General features: G+C 37.3%; 1 protein-coding gene across 1 annotated transcript in view; it reads left to right on the forward strand.

The window, feature by feature from the left end:
• The first annotated feature begins 4102 nt into the window (after positions 1-4102).
• Positions 4103-20653, forward strand: part of LOC121520042 (spectrin beta chain, non-erythrocytic 4-like) — a 117067-nt gene continuing 100516 nt past the window's right edge. Inside the window, exon 1 of the mRNA XM_041803267.1 lies at positions 4103-4217. The gene's annotated coding sequence lies outside the window, so the exon portion shown is untranslated. The remainder of the gene's footprint in view (positions 4218-20653) is intronic.

The following is a 20653-nucleotide window of genomic DNA, read 5'->3' on the forward strand; positions in this document are numbered from 1 at the left end:
CTAACCCGTTCCCACACTTTTAAAACCTTTTTGCCACATTTGGCTCATTTTTTTGTATTCTTTTTCTCGCTTTTTTTTTTTTTTTGCTACTTTGAATAGTTTTGCCAGGTTTTCATTTTGCCTCATTTGACTTTTTTGTGCCATTTTTGCCTCCTTATTCTCCAAGTGATAGTTTTTGCCATCTTTAACCCCCCCATTACTAATTAGTTGCCGAGTTTTTCCCTTTCTTGCCACTTTTTACCCATTTTTTGTCTTTCCACATTATTTCAAGTCTTTTCCTTTTAAGTTGTCTCAGTTTCTTTGACTTTTTTTTCTGGCATCCTGACGTTTGTGCACATCATGGCTTCGCTATAAAGTCCTACGTTACTTTCCTAATCGTTTAGTTCAATGTGCCCATCAACACTGTAAATATTACCACTTAAAAAGTGATTCTGTTTAAAGAAAGGGGGTTTACATTTTTAAAAAGGCTATATCATTCTACATTATTACTAAAAATTCATTGTTTGTTGCTTTAATGACAGTAAGTATTATTCAAGTTTAAAATAAAATATAGTTATCACAGTTTAATGTTATTATGGACCATGATTTTGCTGACCTCCATGGGTCCCCAGTTCTGCTGGGCCCCAGAAAACTCTCCCCTTTATACCCTCTTATGGGCAACCTTGGTTACAGCAAAGACTGCCTGTCACACAATGTTGGAAACTAGAAATATTTGTCCTGTCCTTGACTTCATATGGCAGACAATCCCTACAGAGCCTAAAAAGATGACATGATTTGTGGTCAGGACTGCAGCTTTAACAGTGAATACTGAGAAAGGGTCAAACCAATTCTTTGATATACACAAATTTGTAATACAGCAGAGCCACAGAGGAGGCTGGCCTGCTTTTACTTTCCTTTTTTAAAAATACTTCTCCTCAGGGCTTCCAAAACAGACTTACTTTGAGAGGCTTCAAGTGCACTTAGCTCTTCCTCTCAGTTTTTTTTTACTGGAAACATTGCCTAGGTTAAGACAAGGCAGAGTTATTTATAAAGCAGATCTCAGACACAGAGGAAGACACAAGGTGCCTAACAGCTAGTAGAAACAAGATATGCAAAAAAGTTAAAACAATGCAATAGAAAAAGGCAAATCAAAACAGATATTGATACTTCCAAATTCCATATTTAATTTTCTCTCTTGGTGGACACTGCAAATGTTATTCATGGAAACTGTGAGTTGCTGTTAACATACTGAATGTTTATCAAGCAAGTGTAATGTAATTTCATACAGCCTGTTTGTTATTTTATTCTTATAGTCTGATTATAAAGGGCTTGACCTTAGAATTCCTGGCAAAATTAGTCAAAAATGCCTATCCAGGAAGTTGCAAACTTAACTGAATGCTGTGTTCGAACCATTTGGAGTACAAGTACGAACAAGGTGGCTCACTGTAGCTGTTACTGGTATTGAGTTATACAAAAATAAATAAATAAAAATAAAAAGTATTTAGTGTGAAAGAGGGGTCTGTAGATGACTGTAGCTGGGAGGTATTAGCTGGAAAACTCAGCTGGACCAAAGCATCAAGCCTTAAATTTTTCAGGTTTAAAGAAAGTAACAGCAGCACAGAAAATTGGTATTTTACATGTTTTTTTTTTTTTTTTAGAGAAATGATCAGTCGTTTTGAACTGGAGACTCCAAAAAGGATGTAATCCTGTTCTTGCACTAAATATTTGACTGGATTAAGATTGTGTAGACTATTTTGGATGCAGCAGGACCATTTATGAGGGAATATTATGATCAGGAGAGCTTCCAGTGGGGAGCTGTATTGCTTTTATTATTGTTTGTTTTCTTGTAGCCTGGCAAATGCATTAAATAAACAAATGCTGCTGTGGTGGTTTAATCCTAAAATAGTTTACATGATCAGAATCCAGAGAATCAGAGCTTTCAGGTGGTGCATAACATGTATGATTATTAATTTAATAGTTAAAACAGTTAAAGTTAGAATAGTGTTTTTAAATCTGCCTACCCACTGAAGGGCCTCAGATTTTTAACTTAAGAATCTGACAAAAAAGAGTAACTTTATTCAAGAAAAATATAAATTTTATCATCCAAGTTAGCATGCCCCTCCTGGTTATTTTGCTCATTTGTATTAGTGTTTTAGTGTAATTATTTATTTAATGACATTCATACAGTTTTGTGCATGACTGCTATCTTCAGTTTTTCCAGACAATATATATCATATTGAAAATTTCAATTTTTTGTATTGTTTAATGAAGGTTACATGTTTCAAAGAGAATTCTTATTTAAAAAAAATCTACACAGAAAAAAAAACGAATCTAGTTAAGTGCACAGCAGTGAGAACATTTTCTTTTGGGGATTTTTCTTTAAGAATTTTCTGCATTGTTGGCTACAAGGTTATAATAGTTTACTAAAACTAACAATATAACTGAAACTAAAATGCAAAAATCATTTTACTTTTCTGAAAACAATTAAAACTAGGCTTTACAAAAACTGGAAACGAATTAAAACATTGTGTGCTTACAAAACTAACTAAAAAAACTCAGACACAAAATATCCTTAGTTTTAGTCTTTGACAGCAGCATACTGACAATTGCATCCAAGGCTTGGGGATATTTTATGTTCTTAATTTGTTGTTCAAGACTTCAATCAAGGGTAATCTAAGGCCTTGAGTGGTGCTCTAACATCATGTTTGAATAAATAAAGTGAAGGGGGAAATAAAATAATTAAAAAAAAAAGAAATCAAAACTAAAATAACAAAGCAATAGTAAAAACTTGACTGAACTGAAATTGAAAACAAAAAGTGGAAACTAATTAAAAATAAAAAGTAAGTCATTCAGGACAGTGGAAATGACTTCTGAATATCCAAGTATCTTGGTGGATTTTTCTGATAGGCTTGAAGGCTCCGCCCATTTACTTTTCGCGGAGGTGACGGTTTTAGCGCAAGCTAGCTACTTGAAGCTATACTTAAATTTCATTACCAGTACTATAATTCCAGCATTTAATGTGCAGATTCTTAAGTTTGATCGTAAGATAAGCAGAGAGCTGCCAAATGCCACACCACTCTAACGACAATGGTTAAGGTAACGTTTCTTTAAAATTAAGTCGCAAAAACGAAAGCTTTTAACGAACAATGGTTAGCCGTTTAAAGTTAACAAGCTAGCAGTTGTGTAACGGTTTCAAAAGTGACCGTTACCTTTCAGCTTGGTGCTACGGTGGTTATGGACGTTAAACATGGCATAACTAAGCATAACAAATGCTTATTCGTTCAACTTTTCACCATTTTCAGAAGTACTCATAGAAAAGATATTTAATGAAAACCTTACACTCGATACATTATTACGGGGTTGATACAGGAATCCTAGAGTTGGATTTACTACCTTTTACTACCTTTTACTACCCCGCGGCTACCCTGTACTACATTCGTAAAACTTTTCGTCAACAACATCCGTTGTGACCACGACCACAGACGTCTGAAAGTCGCCAGTTTGCATGGTAACTTTCTAAACCGTTACACCTGTAATGGTACGTTAGAACAAGCTAACGTTTGACCAGGCGTAAACGTTTAAGTGATATTTAAATACTTGGACGATTTTAAAATACCTGTTTTCTTCGTTGAATATATACTGAAATACACACCTCCGTGTTTTTAGACATTTTCGAAACCAATTTTAAACCACTTCTACCTTCGTACATTATAATGTAAAAACTAGCACACCGAACTTGCATTACTTACCGCTGGCTAATTTATTGCCATCCTGCCCTCCCCTCTCTGAATCTGCCTCTTTCTCTCTCTCTCCCCTCTCACCGCACCAATGCTGATATTTCTCCCCAGCATCACCAGCGGAGAGGAAGAGGAGGAGGAGGGGGAGGAAGGAGAGGTTGTGTCAGGTGGAAACGGGGACCTCTATGGATATCATCATCACCCTCCACCGGCTCACATCCTCAGCACCGACAGCAGCTCCTGGCCGCCGGTCACCGCTGCAGACACGCAGCGCCGTTTTTATGCGCAAAGGCGTTGTATGTCCAACGCAGGGACCCTTCAATGATTTCCCTGACAAACTGCTTCCTTCCGTAACAAGGAATATTTGAGGGAAGACCCTACTGGAATAAAAGCGGAGCATCAGTCTCCTCCATTGATAAACGCTCTCCTCATCGATTCAGCCAAACGACGTCTTGAGAGGAGGACAAAACCAACCTAAAATCACTGACAGTTTAGCTGAAGGTAAGGCCGACACAAGGTTGACAGGATGAATTCTTTCTCTATTGGATGTCGTTTTAGTTTGTCATCCTCGGTGTGAGAGCAAGGAGTCGAGGTGCACGGTGTTTTTTCCTTTTTTTTTGCAGGGACGCCGGCCTGCATTTGGGTGCAGGGTACTGCAGTGATCTGGCGGGGGGAAGCGCTGTTTCATGTCTTTTTCACCTACATGTGTTACATGATGCATGCCTGGTGAAGTGTCTTTGAGTCCTGTCGTACCTGATTTTTCTTATTTAAAGTGAAGTACAGCTTAACGAGCAGAATAGCGGCCTAGTGTGAAGGCTATGGTATGTTGTTGCATGGTTTACCGGATGATCTTGGGCTGCATTGTAACCGATAACTTTAAATATTAGATTGCTACCGTCGGGTTGTGTGACCTTTCTGCAAACTGTGCCCTAATCAAACAGCAATATAGCATATTAAGCGTTAATCTATATTAACTGACCTATTATTTATTTCTAATGGTAGTTATACTATAGTGTGCCTGTGGTCTCACCACTTTGACCTCGTATTACTTTGTCATCTCTGCCCCTGCTGTTATAAGCATACCTGAATCCAGAGGGAATTTTGCTCTTTAAAGAATTGGGAATTCAAATAACTGTAATGCCTGAAACAGCTATGGCCAGTGGCTTTGTAACTTGCTTTAGCAACCGAAGAAGCAGCTGCATTGTAGCCTGTGAAGTCTGAAAGTGGTGTATTTGATCACAGCTGCAGTAAAAAAGTGTCTGCTACCTCAGTTTTGCACTAAGACTTAACACTGCCTCTGAACACAAGTGCATGTAAGTTGGTTGGCAGTGGTTTGATGGCGGGAAATATGAAAAGGGATATAAATAGGAGAAATGGGACTCTAATAAATTGGACAGCACATCAGTGGAACCATTTTCCCAGTCCCTCTATTATTCGTCCGGAGATTTATAGTATCTACATGACAGACTAGTGCTTTTGACTTTATATAATAGGAGTTTAAGTCCTATAGTGTCATATCTGTTATACACTTCAAGGAGATTATAATCATTTTTGTTACCTTGTCTCCTTCCACTCAAAGCAAGAACTATAGCCTCATATTATTATTGTATAGTATGTCGCTGCATTGGTTGTTTATTATAAGTTACAGTAATTATATGTCCATGTATAGAGCCCAATACATGACTGTACTCTGCATAGGGCTGAACAATATGGGAAAAGCAGTTTAGCAATATCTTTTACTCTCTGAAAAAATCCTAGAATATATTCTAAAAAGCATTTCTAAAGTACATTGAGTTTCTATAGGCTAAGTGTGGGGTATTAAAAAGTTAGCCTTGTAATCCTAGTTAATTATTCTTGACTTCAAGTCTGTTTTTAAGTTGGGTATGCAAAATATTCACAAAATTAGTGATGCACTGGAGCATCAGCCTAACATCAAGGTCAGCCGGTATTGGCCCTATTGACAAAAATGGCCTATTGGTAAATAATCAGGGATGTTCATTTGTTGTATCAAATTTATTTAGCGCTGATATCTAGAATGTCCAACTGCTGCCATGTTCTGTTTTCAGTTATATGCAGTACAAGAAAAAACGTATACTGTGAGTCTTACAACTAAAGAAGTAATAGCTTAAAGAAAAAGACATCAGTTTTGGTATTAGCAATTGGCTAAATTGCTATTGTAAACTGCAGTAATAGCCTTAATTTTTTACAATTTGTGGATCTTTAAAAAATTACTATGATGCACTTGCAACCATATAGCTGGTTGTAGTAGTTGTAATTAAGTTTAGGTCTATGTATATGTAACAGGTATTTAGGTATTTGGACCTCTACTCAGGACTGATTTGAGGACAACTCAATGGAACCTGTGTTAAAAATTAATTCAAAGAGTGATGTCATGTAAGGATGGAAGGACTGATAAGTGTATGTTTGAAAGCATCTCCAGTGTTGTATTTATACAAATGCAAAATAAAAAGAAAGTTCCCCCCCCAAAAAAATACTATGATGAACAATTCTATTTTTTTCACTGTATATTTTTTCACACTGTGTTAGATATCACATTTGACATTTAGATATGACACTTTTTTCTCATGTATCCAAAATAAATCAGTCCTTTTTAACCATTTAAACTGGAACAGTTACTATGAGGTAGTGCTGCGCAATTAATCTGATCACAGTTTCAATCACAATGCAAAGATGTGAAAACACATACATGAATAAAAGACTGTGATTATTTTTGTATTTAGAAGTACTTAAAAAGTTTACAAAAATGCATACAGAGTCTTGTAAGTTTTTTTGTGAAATGTTAAGTTGTTTAGAAAGCATTACTAAATGCTTTGTATTTTCTATACTACTTTTTCGAGTTGAAAAATTCCACTTGAAAACTGTCATTATTCTCTGCATTTTTCTAGATAACCAACCCAGAAGACTCATGATTCCACCTATGTATTATACCATAATCACAACAAAAATCACAATATTGTCCATTATAATCCCAGCCACACATCATCACCACATTGTGCAGCACTACTCTAGAGGCAAGCTATCTTGAGTTTCATCTGACTGCATGAAGATGGTGTGAGAGCGTGTAAAACTGACATTTTTATTTAATGTGATAAATACAGACTTTTTGCAATGTGTTTGTTGCAAAGATACATATTGTGATAACAAAACTGATTTACTGCGCTGCCCCAATTCTATATGAAAATACCTATATTTGTATGTTCTGTATGAACAAGCCCACATATACAGATCTCATATTTCTACCAAATACAGCTCTTTTATATCATTGAGGTCAATATTTTAATGAGGCAATAAAATAGAACATATTTTATTAACATGATTCTTTTCACAAGATATTGGCCTGCTCTTACTACAGGATAGCAAAGATAGATAGTTCTTTTTTTGTCACCCTTGTTGCCATCCCTGTCTTGTCTGGGTGATAGACAGCCACTCTGGGACACTGAAGCTTCCTGCTGCTGCTCTGTTGTTTATCGGAGCACAAGGTTGCTGTTTTGATTAAGGCTTGTAGTCTTGCAGACTCAGAACTGGGCGGCGGCTGCTGCTCCTGCTTGCAGATGTTGTTTCACTCTGCTGAGGTGAAGTGAGTGGAAGTGACTCAGTGCAGGGTGTAAAGTGCGTACTGCGTGACGTCACAGTAAAGGATCCAGTGTCTGTGTGTGTGAGAAAGGGAGGGAAAGAGGGAGAGGGAGGACTTCAATCCACATAAAAATAATCCTAAATTCCAAAACTATCTAGATCCAGTTGATAAGTCTGCTTAAGTATCAGTAGGTCTGAAGTCAGCCTTAATTCTATTTTTTTATTAAGCTAATGCCTTCAGACTGAATATATGTGCCTTCAGTTTTCCAAAATTTGTCAAGGTGAATCTGTTAATCATCTTGAAATTTTCATGGCAGCATTTAACTATAAAGCAGTCCCAAGGGATTCAGCTCACTTCTTAATCTTTGTTTGCAGCTAATAGCAGCATCTACAACTGAATGTGTACTTCTGCTGCTTTATTGTTGACAGATCAGAAGAAATGGCAAAAGAGAAGGAAAAAACTTCACCACAGCTCTGATAAAAGACAGCAAAGCAGAAAATAGAGCAAGATGAATAGTAAGATTGGCAATAGAAGCACAGCAGAACATAGTGTGATCAATCATGCTAGGTCGTGCTAGAAAAACACAAGAATCACTGCATATAGAGGAGTAAAGCCAGACACAAAGATTAAATGATTAGCAAGGGGTTAAGGAGGAAATTTATTTATGTAATTTAAAACATGTATGTGTGTTTGGGTTTATGTGTGTTGTGTGCTCTGCTAGCTAGACACACACTTAACAAAGAGCATGTGTTCAGGGACTACTTCAGTTTTTAAAGCACTGTGTAACAGAGTCTGTATGAATATAGTCTACACCTGACTGTGGGATATTGTTACAACATTAAGTTGCTGATTATTGTTGGTCACCAATGTGATAAAGGCAGACTTACATAGGCCGTTTTAACAGATCTCCATGGCCCATGTGCTCACGTATGTCTGTTGAAATCTGCATTGGAATATATCAACAGTAAATGTGTTTAACACCACAATGATATATTTTCATTGATCCCTGTATTATAAGCCTTCCGTGTGTGGTTTGGTCATTTTTATCTCAACAGTAGTGAGACGAGAGGTCTACTGGCTGCAGTCATACATTTGTGTGTACATTTGTATCTCTTTACATCATGTTGGTGTATGGCTTAGCACACTGCTGGGAAGCTCCAGCATGCGGAAGGCAGAGACAGAAATGCACTAAATGTGGCATGGATTTCTTTTCCACGACTATTTTAGTGTATTTACTCACTAAACAGAAAATCTACCCACATTTACCCCTTGGCTGGTGTTAATTTCAAACCCATGATGAGTTTTTACTTGCGGTAATAAGGTTCCTTATCCAGACTCACAGACTCACAGACCCACAGACAGAACCAATTCAAAGAAAGGTATGCTGAATGGAAGGTAGTAAGATGCAAAACCCACCGGATGGTTCAGCATTATATTGATGATCATTGCATTGCAAAAATGGGAAAGGAACCATGGAGGAACCAACAAGAATATGCTTGGTTTCAAAAGTATTATCTGATCCTGCAGGAAAAGGTAGTTTGCTATAAACATGTGGAAATCTTTGCCCATGAGCAATGATTGTGTTTCTTCCAGGATGAATTAATGGATTGACTAATTACTGGCCTGTGTCAGCCAAGGATACCATCTTTTAATATATACAGTCATGGACGAAAATGTTGGCACCCCTGGAATTTTTCCAGAAAATACATCATTTCTCCCAGAAATTGTTGCAATCAACAAATGTTTTGGTATACACATGTTTATTGCCTTTATGTGCATTGAAACAACACAAAAAATCACAAGGAAAAAGACAACATTGACATAATTTTACACAAAACTCAAAAAAATGGGCCAGACAAAATTGTTGGCACCCTCAACTTAATATTTGGTTGCACACCCTTGGGAAATAATAACTGAAACCAATCGCTTCCTATAACCATCAACAAGCTTCTTACACCTCTCAACTGGAATTTTGGACCACTCTTATTTTGCAAACTGCTCCAGGTCTCTCAGATTTGAAGGGTTCCTTCTTCCAACAGCAGTTTTGAGATCTCTCCATAGGTGTTCAATGGGATTTAGATCTGGACTCATTGCTGGCCACTTCAGAACTCTCCAGCGCTTTGTCTCCAACCATTTCTTGGTGCTTTTTGAAGTATGTTTGGGATCATTGTCCTGCTGGTAAACCCATGACCTCTGACGCAGACCCAACCTTCAGACACTAGGCCCTACATTACGGCCCAAAATTTTCTGATAGTCTCCAGACTTCATGATTCCTTGCGGACAGTCAAGGCACCCAGTGCCAGAGGCAGCAAAAAAAACCCCAAAACATCCTTAAACCTCCACCATGTTTGACTGTAGGTACTGTGTTCTTTTCTTTGTAGGCCTCATTCCGTTTTCTGTCAACAGTGGAATGACGTGCTTTTCCAAAAAGCTCTACCTTAGTCTCATCTGTCCACAAAATGTTCTCCCAGAAGGATTGAGGCTTACTCAGGTACATTTTTGCAAATTCCAGTCTGGCTTTTTTATGTCTCTTTGTCAGCAGTGGGGTTCTCCTCGGTCTCCTGCCATAGCGCTTCATCTCATTCAGATTACGACGTATGGTTAAAGCTGACACTTTTGCACCCAGAGTCTGCAGGACAGCCTGAATTTGTGTGGAAGTTGACTGAGGATGTTTATCCACCATTCTAACTATCCTGCGTTGCATTCTTTTGTCAATTTTTCTCTTTCATCCACGTCCAGGGAGATTAGCCACAGTGCCATGGGTTATAAACTTCTTGATTATATTACGCACAGTGGACAAAGGAATTTCTAGATCTGAGATGGTCTTGTAACCTTAAGGTTGTTCATATTTTTCCACAGTTTTGCTTCTCAAGTCCTCAGACAGTTCTTGGCTCCTCTTTCTCTTCTCCGTGCTTGGTGTGACACACACAGGCACACAACACAAAGGTTGAGTTAACTTTTATACATTCTAACTAGCTTCAGGTGTGATTTCTAGATTGCCAGCACCTGTTACTTGGCAAAGGTGAGCTTAAATGAGCATCACATGGAATCACATGAAAGTAAAATGATTTACCCACAGTTTTAAAAGGGTGCCAACAATTTTGTCCGGCCCATTTTTTGAGTTTTGTGTAAAATTATGTCAATTTTGGCTTTTTTCTTCGCATTTTTTCTATTGCTCTAATGCACATAAAGGCAATAAACATGTGTATGCCAAAAACATTTGTAACTGCAACAATTTCTGGGAGAAATGGAGTATTTTCTGGAAAAATTCCAGGGTGCCAACATTTTCGTCCGTATATATATATAGCAATCAAATTTTTATTTTCATATCTTTTAATATATTTAAATTATCCATTGCAGTAGAAATATAAAACAATTTCAACTTATACAAGAAACAGTGGCCCCCAAATAGAGCATCTACCTAAGCCTATGTAAGTATTACATTCTGCACCCCAACCCCCTGAAACTGTCTGTCTGTTGTGCTTAAGGACTCAAAGAAAAAAAAACACTTAGGCCTCCTTGAACCACTAGCTTTTACAGGATTTATACAATATTTTGTAGCTTGTTAAGTCAAAAGATTATATTCTTCAGGGGAGAAAGAAGAAAGTTATAAATTGTTTGAAAAGTACACCAAAAGCTTAACAAGTTATAAACTTGACAAAAAGAAGACTAGAGCTATAATGTCAATGTATAAATGTATATTAAATGTATTTTCAAAAGCTATGTACATTTCTAAGTTCAGTCACCACTTGATCTTGTGATCATTCAGTAGAAATTCAGGATGTTTCATTCAATTGTTGACAGGCTTTTATATATCCAGGTAGCAGAGGTCAGTATTAAAACCACTTTGATTTGCATTGGACTAAGGCTGCTTAATCAGGGAAAACTAAAAAATGTGATTATTTTGATCAATATTGACTGATGATTATTGAACACAGTTACTCATTGATATTACGACATCTGCGTTGTGTGCATTTGATTTACATAAATGCCCTCTACCCTTTAAAAACTGAATACTTTCAAAAACAAGCAATAAATGGAAATAAGTGAAATTCATAAATAAAAATAAATGAATAAAATTAGATTTGGCCAACGTATAACAACAGACATTGAACAGTGAACACATAATAAAACTTATGAACAGAGGTGCACATTGACATGTGCCACAGTAATCATTCATTTTCAGTGATCTTGTTTTCATGATTGTGGAAAGGAAAGCCATAATTGTAGTTAGAATTGAGCATTGATTAATTTGGTAAGACAATAATGATAAATGATTTTATAGGGAATTTACTCATATAGAGAGGGGGTAATAGAAGGTCTTTTTCCCCTAAGCCTCAGCGAAACAGAAACACCGAGCTTCTGCCACTGACTGATTAACTCTGTCAGCTGTCTCTCTCTCCTTCCCTCCTCTCTTTTTCATCTTTCCAGTGGTATGCCCTCCTGTGCTTCCTGCCCCTTAAATTTCGCTCTATTTCACATGTCTTCTTCCACGTCAGCTTTTTCTGTAACATCTCCCTTATAACATCAACCCTCTCCCTTTCTCACTTTTTATATCAAATCCCTTTCTATATTTATCTCAGTCTCTCTTGATTAAATCTGCTTTTTCTGTCTGACGCTAATCTAACCTCTTAATCAAAGGAGATGGACAGTCAGATGACTCTTATCTGCATTAGGCTGTCCTTAAACAATTACTAAAGCAGAAAGAGAAAAATAACATTAAGCTATCACAGAGTGACAAAAGGATCTGATGTGTATATGTGGCTTGAATTTTTTTTTACGATGAAGTGGATGTTGGATGAATTGAAGAACGTATTTGGCTGAATTATCTGTGGCAGCAGCATTTTCCCTCTCTTTAGACCGCCATTGGCTTGCACTCACATGATTTCAGTACTGAGCATGGATGCCTCTTGTACATATGTCATCACAATGAAATCTGGCATGTTTGGCTTTGTTTACAAGAGGCACTGTCTCGGAGTCTGCACAGTAGAAAATAACAGAGATCATGACCACAACTTTAAAGACATTGCTTATTTTAAGTAATTTTGGTTACATATAGCCATTTAACAGTCCTGGATCTCTTGATTATCCAAGGCGGTGCATTAGTTGGCTCCAATTATACGTCACATCCATGTTGCAGTACCGTGCATGAGCCCAGAGTGGGGCACTCAGACTGGACAAAGGAGCTTAAGCCTGCCACACACAAAGATTTTTAAAATCTTTACCATTTTTTTTTTCATTGTAAGACACCTCACATATGGTGGCAAATAATCATAGATATTAGCCTTTTGTTTGTATAGTGTGTGATGTAGAAGGAGAGGATCAACACAGCACATCACACGCTCAGATTCTGTTCACCGACTACCAGAGTCTTGGCCTGATGTTGATGCTCAAAATGCCAAATCTTGTGCTTTTGTGGGTAGCTACATGCTAAGCCCATTCAGTTGCAATGTCAGTCCAGCGCCCTCCCTTGTCAGGACATCTGTGGTGTGTTACACAGTAAATGCTGTAAATCAAGTTTCTCCTCCATTTTTGACATCCATCAAAGTATATGCTTTCCATTTACTATTGTTGCCATGGCTGTGCTTTTGTTTACTTCCTCCTTCAGTCAGCTTGCTTCCTGATAGGCTATATCTTCATTTGATGCACTTGTCTCTGTGCCCACGGGGCTCACTGCACATGTCAGGATTTTTGGTTGTAAATATTGAACGTATTTAATATTCACAATCACAAGTCAGAGAGGAAAAACTCACTCGTAACACACCACACACCACAGGATAATCTGGTGAGATAATTATTAGAACCACCTGATAACTGGACTTTTGCTGACTTTGTTGCAATACCACCGCTAGTCATGGGAGCAGTGTTGAACAAGGTAGCCAACAGTAGAAAAAAACATAACGAAGAAGAATCGTTTGAGAAAAGGCTTAACATAAATGAGTTTTCTGTGAAAATATTGTAGAATATTGAAAGAGATGATAGAAAATTCAACTATATCAATAATGTTATCTCAGATGGGCACAAAGACTGACAGCTACAAGAGCACAGCTGGGCAGAAGACAGACTGTTCTTACTTCAGTCTATGGGACAGGCAAGCAGCATGAAAGTAGTTATTTACTTCCAAGAGCATGGCATCCTCTAGTAGATTTGGTTTTCAATGTCCACTCCAACATATCACACATACACAAGAATAAGGGCAGTGATGGTTGTAATATTTATAATACATGGATCTATTTTCATATGTGTGGAGGGCATAAGTGAGCCTTAAGTCACCAAAACTGGAACCAGATTTCCTGAGATGCTCTTAAAAAATATTAAATCTTGAATGTAAACATAACTAACCATTGTGGTTCCTAAAGAATAGATTATGACAGTTAGTTGAAGTTGCAAGTAGATTGTTCTAAGTTTTATTACTCAAGATAATGTATGACCGTTCATATTAACAACCTGTATCAGGACTAGCATTCTCTAACTGTCAGTGCTGGGGAGTGAACAGTGTCACTGCAGAATTTTGGGTTGAAGTGTTTGTTTCATGGGCGTTGGCAATGCTTGGCTTCCATGCACTGAAAGATTTGAGTTTTGGCATTCTGTGGTGGTATGGAGGCATCATGCCAAAATGCTAATAGTCACAAGTTGTGGAGGCCAGAATGCCAGGAGAAGAGGTCAGGACAGAGGGAGGAGTGGGAATATAAAGAGAGAGGACAGTTGAAAAAGTGTGAAGGATAATAAAGGAGAAAGCAGGGAGGTGGGGGTTGAAGCTTTCATTACACCATTGGTGTAATGGTGATTTATTGTGGTTACCAATAGCAACAACATAGCTGGGGGGCGAGGGCAATAATAACACTGAGTGGTTTAGAGGAGACACCGTAAAGACTGACACACCATACACCACAGACACACAAAACAAGAGCTCTGACATTACTGGGTCATTGATTGGATAATAAATCAATAAAAATGATCAGAGAAATTTCTGATGATGAATTTATCAGTGAAGTCATTTTCAAGCAAAAATCACAAATGTTCACTGTTTCTTTAGGATGCACTGGCTCAGCTTCTTTTGGGGCAAGTACAAGCGCTTACATTTGGGTTCTCACCATCAGTAGTATAAATATAGATATCTAAGAATGCTAAAACAGATCTTAAAGTTATTTTGAGGGCTAAGTTTATCTTCACCAGATGTCCATCACCTCTCAACATTTTAACAGTACATTGCTTGCAGTGTGATCTACTTTTATCACCCTTATTTATGTTACAGTATCACTAAACTGCAGACATGGCTCAAACTTCATCTACCTGCACAAATAATTAAAAGCATTTTTAATGATATGAGTGTAAATGCTTAGGTGTGGTATCAACACCAATGTGGATATGGGTATTTTTTATCAGTGCAGCCCTAGTTTCTTTAAATAATTGCAAAAAACAAAAGAATTATGCTTTTCGATGCAAGGGATTATGTTTAATATATTTTTGTAAGCCTGTTAATAATGGTACAGTGTGGTAACAGCTGTCGGAATACACAGTTAGGTACAAAAATGGCTGAGCAGCTGTCTCACTTCCAAAAAGTGTGTCACAAACACAGACAGGTAAGAGTCTGGCTTATGAAACTTCAAAATAAGAAAACAACAGCTGATAGAGCAGAGACAGAACTGATGTAGACACACAAACACACACAAATCACCTGGGGGAAACAAAGATGGCTACTCTCAATATAGAGCACATCTTTTTTGGATGCTGCTCCATAAAACATGGTAAGGTAAGAGTTTAAATTCACCAAGAGAAAACAGAGATACTGAAGTGATCTAAATCCTGCCCCAGAGTTAAGGATGAGGAAGCAGCTGTATGCTAAGTTCTCTTTATTGTTCTCCTGTCTTTACTAGGGTTGAGTTGCCCATCACAAAGTGTGGGTGAGACATGATGAATTTCAGAGTCCTGCTCCTTTCAACAGGGCTCATATGACAGCTTGAAATCCTTGGAAATTAAATTTTACTGCTGTATATCAACTTATGATTTCTGCATAGAGAAAAACTACTAAAAAGGCCATGTTGTAAGCCTTCATCTGAAGCCTGAGGGAGCATGTCACACAATGTTCATGTATGTTATTCACAAAGTCGTCCTGTTTGGTCCAGTCACAGTTTTGCCAGGGTTTAGCACAATAAACTCTGGTCTTACTTGTGTTTCCTGAGCTGGTGTCCACCTTGTCAAAATATAGCCTCTCATTGTGACAGGAAATTCATCTATTTTAAGAGCCCTAGATCATTTGACTTAGCTCAGTAGAGCTGGTAGTTTTTCTGATGATAATTGCAGCATAGAGATCTATTTAGAAATGTTAAGTTCTAACTTTTCTCTGTTCCCATTCATTCCTAATGGCTGTCCCCCACGTCCTGACCCTCAGTGGACATTCACGATCACGATTGCAAACAACCTATTGTCATGTAGTCAGGTGAAACTCAAGCTAGCTATCATCTACCCTCGTAGTGACTGTTGCAGTTTTAGTGGTGAAAAAAATCTTGATTTATTTTGGATTCATGAGAAACATGCTGTGAAAAGCTACAGCTTGTGGATTAGTTTATTCATCACACGTCACATCTTTATCATAGTATTTAACTGTGATTTTGGACATCATATTTTTGTCATATTGTGTGGGCCTAACATAAAAATAGACTCAAATTCCCCAATAATTAGATAATGATTGTTAGATTCACTTATTCATTTCCCATATTTCAGCTTATAGAAACTTAATGCAATTCACATTCACTTGATTGGGAGTTAATTACTTACTAGTTTTTCATATTGCAATGTAAAACAGGAAGAAAAGATACTGCAGTGCCACTTTTTGAATATCATTCAGCTCTAGAAAATACCCATTAGATAGGAATATATTTACATATTATTTTGAATATGTTAAAGTGAATTAATGCCTTATTTATTTGGTAGATTTAGGTTTGTATGGTTGCAGTGTGTTATTGTGTTACTGTATTTTATGACTAGCTGCTGTAGCTGTTTGTAGGATGCTCAAGAGTTCACAGACATGCAGAGATACATACACACATAGGTGATTCCTGCTCTTTCTTCCAGCACCATGGAGAGATCAGTGAGGCTGCTGCTGTCTAAACGTTTGATCCTGAGTGTAGACTTAGTATCCTCGACTGACTGAAACGCTGTAACTGTAACCCTGCGGAGTCCAGGACAACCTTCATATCAAGAACCAAAGCCTTTTTCAGTCCGCTGCACAAAAAGTCCACAAACATTTAAGCAATGTAATGTTTAAATCACTGCTTCTTTATCTTTGTGCTCCAGTGTTTAGTTTTTGGAAACTGTTGTTTACATTCGGCGTACAGCACCAGTTTCACCTCGATAACTTTCAGTGATTTGCAGCTTTTTGGATTTTGGATTTTCATATGTAGCCATCTCTTTATTCTGGTCACTATGACAGCAGCAGCATTACTCAGCAATTCATTTTTGACACTGTTATCAAGACATTTTTCCAATCCTTTATGCCACGTTTTTATCATAGTACTGTAGATCCCTAACTTAACACTGACTAATCTATATATTAGGATGATTTCTAATCGAAATTTGATTGTTGAAACATGCAAGTTTTTGTAATAGGACTCTAAATGCAGACAAAATCTTCCTGAACTCAATTTAAGGTTAAGTTTTTCTCTGTTTTTATCCCCATCTTCTAGAATTTCCTGCAGGCTGCGCTCAGTCTCCAGAGCCAAATCATGCAGCATCTCACTGCTGCTGTTACTTATAGAGCAGAAAATGGATAGCCAGGAGAGTGTATGTGTGACTGTCAGACAGTGTTGAGTCTACTCTATAGCTTGGGGCAGGCTGATTCCTCCACAGCTGTGCCTGGTTATTAGATTAAAGGTGATAACACACAGTCATATTTTCAGAAACACACACACACAAACACACAACAGAGCAGCCCTGTGAGTCTGATTGATTGAAAGATACCAGGTGTTTAAGGTTAGGCGAGGATCACGGCAAGGAGAACAGAGGAGACTTAAACATATATGCACTTTTTGACTGTAATGACAGTAGTTATATTGATGTTAACCTCTCTATTGAACATCAATTGTGTCCTTTATATAAAGGCAACCAAGGTTTTTGCATGTATTACATGTTTTTACATCTTATGATGATGTTAATTATTATGGCTGACAGTTATTTTACATCTCAGAATTCTGTTTTTTTATTCTGTTGCCCTCCCTAAAATGCCTTTTTGCTTACATTACTTTTTACTAAGGCAGTGAAGGTTTAAGTCTCTGATAATCAAAACAATTTTAGACGACTCTGGCAGACTTTCTAAATTGTACTGAAAATTTATCTCTACACTGAAGATGCTAAAAATCATACCACGTGTTTTAAACTGATGAAATCTTCATTACTTCAATGATCAGATGGTACTTGATGATCTTGTTAGAGAACACTATCTAAACTGCAGAAATATGTTGGCAACATTTGAGAAATTGCTTAGTTCCACCCAATTTATTGAAATGTTGCCTCTATATTCAGTTGTTTGGCTGCGATTTTTGATAGTTAAAATAAAATAACCCAATATTGGCTTCCAGGCCCTCTATTTCTATTGCCACGTTATAAAACAGTTTAAGTTGATATGTGCAAATCTAGTTATGACGATCTCGGAACCTCAGAGCACTCTGGGTCTGTATGGTCACGGACCCCCAGGCTGGGAACCAATGCTGTAAACAATCTTTTTACAGAGCGTTAGGCCTGGCGTCTGTTTTTATTTTACTCAGATCAACATAAATTATATTGATACAGATAATATTGTCTTCTTCTATACCTTGTCTGAAAATGTACCAATATATTTCTAAGACTAGATGTTTTTCCCAGCCTGCTTTTGTACTTTTGCTGCTTGGTAACATCTGAGTCATCTAATTGTCTTATTTTTCTACATATTGACTTTGGTCAGACAAAACCAATACTTTATAATATAGGCAGTGAACTCGTGAGAGAAAGTATATTTATATATGTATATATATATATAGTTTCTGTATGGAACAGATTTGATTCCCTTCTTGACTGCATGGCATGGGGAGAACAGAGGCCTTCACTTAACAGCAACCATGCTGTACTTTGCATTTTCACCTATACATTAAATCTTGTTGTATTTATCACCCTGGTTTGGGTGTTTTGCAGCCCTCGCTCAGCTTCATCTTTAGATACTAAGCTCTGACATGTCTTGCTGTTATTCTCTCCTGGGAGAAGAGCTAAGTGCACAGCCACCCCTCCTCTCTGTGTCTTGCAGGGCAAGCTGACATTTACTCGATATGGCTACATTGTTTTCTACTGGTTTAGGTATAGTGACAACTGTGAGTCTGGACTTTTTTCCAGTACTGAGGGGAGGAGAGGATAGAGAAGGGATTTGATATGGAGAAGAAGAGATTTATGTCAAAAAGGTTGAAGCATAAGACGACAGAGATACTACTTAACCCTGCACACTGCTATACTTACAGTTCCTACTGACTGACTGCTGTAACTGAAAACCTCATTAGCCAATCAGGGATCAGTCACATAACTACAAATCCTATCACTGAGTTGAAGTGAAATCTCTGATATAAACAAACAGCATGTAACAAATGTGTGCTGTAAGCAGGTTTGGAGGAGAGCATCAAATGTCGTTTTATGTCCTTTGGGCTCATCTGCTCTTTATCAGTGGAAAAAACAGCACATATTTTTCATCCAACCATTGTGTTAAAAACAAAGAGGGAAGAGATGTTAACTCTGGTAAACCTGTGCAGCATTCGCCAGGACCTTAGATAGTATATGTTTTATCTTTTCTATTCAAACAGAAAATGATCTTAATTGTGTTTTTATTGTTAGTATTATTATTCTTTAATTAATTAATTATATATTTTTAAATCAATTAATGTGGCCATTGTGACCGTGAATAGTGTACTTTGGATTTAACTGGTTAGAGAAGAAAAGATGGTTTAAAGCTTGGATAATATCTGTGTCTGTTGAATTCTTTTAGTTTTCAGTACCGGGTTGAAAAACTCAGCATCCACTGAAATCCCTCTTGCAGCACAGCCCTTTCCCTAAAGTCAATATTAATAGTCTACTGTAAAATTTATTTGTTTTGCACAATGCATTGTTTGTACACGCTTTTTTGTAGAGTGTTAACCTTTTTAATTTCATTAAGTCTAAAGGGAAAGGTGTCTGTATGCTGTAGCAGCTTGTCTGGAAGCTGAAGGCCCACCTCAGCTTTACCTCTTTCTCTGTTTCTTGGTTGATCCGAAGTTATTTTGAGACAGGTTTTTTTTTTTTTCAAGATGTCGACTTCTGCAGATTGGCTTCAAAAGCCCTATTTAATAATCAAACAGCTGACGTCACTCAGGCTTTGTCCAGTATTTTCTACAGTCTACTGTTTTCACTAATGCAGACGCTGTAAGATGCATCACCCCAGCACTGACTGTAAGCAGATCTTAGGAGTTAGCTCGTCTGTGCTAACTTTCTCTGACTTCAGAGCTAATTTCAGCACTGAAAGGATTTGCATCCTACTCTTAGATCACACACAGTCTCAAAGTCAGACCTGATGTGCTACTAATTTTAGAGCTTTTCCTAGCTGAGCCAGTAAGGGGCATCTTTTAGCTATAATATGGCCTCAGCTTTCCACACTGTTTATGATCAAATTTAATGTAAATCTGATTTGGATTCAATAGGCTATTGGCTCTTTGAATTAGTGCAACATTTTCTGATGACTGTTAGAAAACTGGGTAAATTCTAGCTCTTTTTGTAACACATTTTCAAATCTCATCCTGCCCTGTGTGATGAAGTCTTGATGAAGTTTTAAGGTTATTTTTGTCTTCAGGTTTTCAGCTGTCAGTGATAGCAACAGGAGAGATTAGAGAACCAAATTATTTTACTCTTTGTCTCTCCATCCTTTTAATCAGTAGTTATTTTATTTTAAGCTCCTCTTTTGTAAAATGTTCTAATGCCAAGGATGGAGGCTGCATCACTGAATGAATAAAAAAATATCTATGACTCAAGGATATCTTTTTTTTTTTGCTGTGGATGTTTGTACCAGTTTCCTTTTTTCTTATGAAACAGTAGAATAGCAGTCATCTTTTAAAAAATTATTAATCCTTGAAAGAGCCTGTGTGACTAAGGCTTTGTCCCATTTCTTAATTTAACCCTTAATCCTAACCCTCACTTTTGAGTTTCCCTTGTCCCTAAACAGTTATAAGGAGTGGTGGTGAAATCTCCCTTGTATGAAATGAGATGAGCCCTTGAGCTCCTGATGAGACATCAGTAGTTGTTAAACACATTCATGTAAACAGACACGATGACACTATTGAATATTTCTATTTATCAA

This window comes from Cheilinus undulatus, linkage group 2 (assembly GCF_018320785.1).
Source record: "Cheilinus undulatus linkage group 2, ASM1832078v1, whole genome shotgun sequence".
Classification (NCBI taxonomy): Eukaryota; Metazoa; Chordata; class Actinopteri; order Labriformes; family Labridae; genus Cheilinus; species Cheilinus undulatus.